The 204-nt window shown below is 32.4% G+C and overlaps 1 protein-coding gene across 1 annotated transcript in view; it reads left to right on the forward strand.

Annotated features, from left to right (window-relative positions):
• LOC119592710 overlaps positions 1–204 on the forward strand; it is a 10,575-nt gene that overhangs the window by 2,046 nt on the left and 8,325 nt on the right. The gene's annotated exons all lie outside the window — the stretch shown is intronic.

Below are 204 nucleotides of genomic sequence, written 5' to 3' on the forward strand. Positions count from 1 at the left end.
TTGTTTATCTACTTGACTCGGTTGTGCTACACCTTTTTTGACAAATTATAAAAAGAAAATGACTATTCCTTTTATAGGTGGTCTGGAACTCAGTCTATATCCTCCAAGCCAACAACAGTTATTAAAAAAAGTACCTCCCCAAAAGTATATTACCAATTTTCTTTGTAAACATGACAGGCAAATATTATGTTCTTTTACCAGTTG

This window comes from Penaeus monodon, chromosome 30, assembly GCF_015228065.2.
Source record: "Penaeus monodon isolate SGIC_2016 chromosome 30, NSTDA_Pmon_1, whole genome shotgun sequence".
Classification (NCBI taxonomy): Eukaryota; Metazoa; Arthropoda; class Malacostraca; order Decapoda; family Penaeidae; genus Penaeus; species Penaeus monodon.